General features: G+C 30.3%; 1 pseudogene; it reads left to right on the top strand.

Moving 5' to 3' along the window:
* The first annotated feature begins 629 nt into the window (after positions 1–629).
* On the top strand, positions 630–1268 carry LOC149253631 (sufE-like protein 1, chloroplastic/mitochondrial pseudogene; annotated as a pseudogene).
* The last annotated feature ends 719 nt before the right edge of the window (positions 1269–1987 follow it).

The raw sequence follows: 1987 nt of genomic DNA on the forward strand, positions 1-1987 counted from the left end.
CAACAATAAATATTTATTTAAAAAATTAATATAATTACTACCTCTAGAGTTTAAACATATTAATATACCAGACTTTAATTTGGTAGCAAAAATTACAACAATTCTTTCCGACCATTCGAACAATAAAGTTAAACAACAACTTAAATCTATATTTACATATTTAAAGGAAATAATTAAATTCTTATTTCAAAATAATGGTGAATATATATTTTAATAAAATTTATGTATGTGTTTTGAAAATTTTCAACCCAGCTAATTATATATCATATATCTTTATGTATAAAGAGATTATATTATACTATAGTTTTATATTATAATTTTATTTTATTTTTATTTTTAATAAAAAATACTAAATTAATTTAAAACTAAAAACAAACCTGAAAACCTGGATGAGGTTTTATAAATTTTTCAATGTCATCCATCAACACCTTATCGCGAAGAAAATGAAATCACTAGAACATCCCTCTGCCGGAACTAATTCAAAGTCCAGAGATTATAAACGATGAAATTTCTAGAGGGTTAGTTTGTCAAACCTCACCTAACGAATTTCTTGATCTGACTGATGAAAGCTTTGATGAAGTTTATCTCACTTACCCAATTTTGAGTAATTCTATCACAATTTAGAATCAATGGCTATTTCCAATTTTGTGGCTCTGTTGCCCACAGTCCCATTGTCAGCAGTTGGCCCTTTAAGCTGTGAACGACCCAATTCTTTTTCTGTAGCCCTGACAAAACCCATATTCAGAAAACAATCAACGCCCGCAGTATCTCCTGCCCACAGAATCGTGCGCCAACAAGCTGTTCAGCAGCTTCCACCGAAGCTCCAGAATATTGTAAAACTGTTCCAGAAAGTTCCAGAAACTCGTTCAAAGTTTAGGCAAGTATTGCAGTATGGGAGAAATATGAAGCCCCTGCCTAATGAATTTAAAATTAGGGAGAACAAAGTTGAAGGGTGTGCGTCCCAGGTGTGGGTGAGGGCATTCATGGATGACATGAAGGTGTACTACGAAGCAGATTCTGATTCTGGTCTGGCCAGAGGCGTGGCTGCTCTTTTAGTTGAAGGGCTCTCAGGGTGCTCAACTGCTCAAATAATGGGTGTCACACCAGATTTTATTGAGATGTTGGGATGTACGCAGAGATCGACACCTTCGAGGAATAATGGGTTTCTGAACACGCTTAAACTGATGCAGAGGAAGGCACTTCAACTTTCCATGGAGATGGAGAGTGCAGCTGATTCAAGTCAAATCCAGTATGCAGAGCAGAAATGATTTGTGGTTGGGTGTTTTTTAGATTCTGGTTTTTCCTCTATGTTTTCAACCAATTTTATTCGAATGGATCCCTGATGAAAACATTTTCCCAGAACTTCTGCTTGTTCTGGAACACAGTATTTCCTTGGGTGTGTGCCATTAAAATGTGGGTACATTCTAGTGCATTTAGGTGATGTTGTCCATATCCAAGGTTTTTAGATTATGTTTTTACGAAGATCTTATTCAATTATTCAATATAATATAATATTGACATTTTGTATTATTCAATATAATATATTATATAAGCAATAAGTAATAATTTGGGTTAGAGATGGATTATTTTAATATATGTAAGATATATTTTATATAACAATATAACAAGATTTTTGATTATGGATATTTACTCTTATTTTATCATGAATATTATTAACTTGTAAATAAGTTTTGTTATACTATAATAGACTAGTACCAAGGTGTATGAATATTATTTGCTCAAAAACCATAACTTATTTTAAAATCAAAATATTTTATTTTATAGCATTTTTATTATGTAAAATTATTAAAAAAAATTGTATAAAAGACAGGTACTAAGTCAGCTTTGCATATTACATTTGTTTTATAGTATATTATATATTTTTCATTTGATAATAATTAAAAATTATAATATATATTTTTCATTTGATCATAATTAAAAATCTAATTTCATAATGATTTATAATTTTTTGGATATATTTGAAAGG

Source organism: Pinus tabuliformis, chromosome 7 (genome assembly GCF_031772625.1).
Source record: "Pinus tabuliformis cultivar Carrire ecotype Pingquan chromosome 7, CPIR1, whole genome shotgun sequence".
Classification (NCBI taxonomy): domain Eukaryota; kingdom Viridiplantae; phylum Streptophyta; class Pinopsida; order Pinales; family Pinaceae; genus Pinus; species Pinus tabuliformis.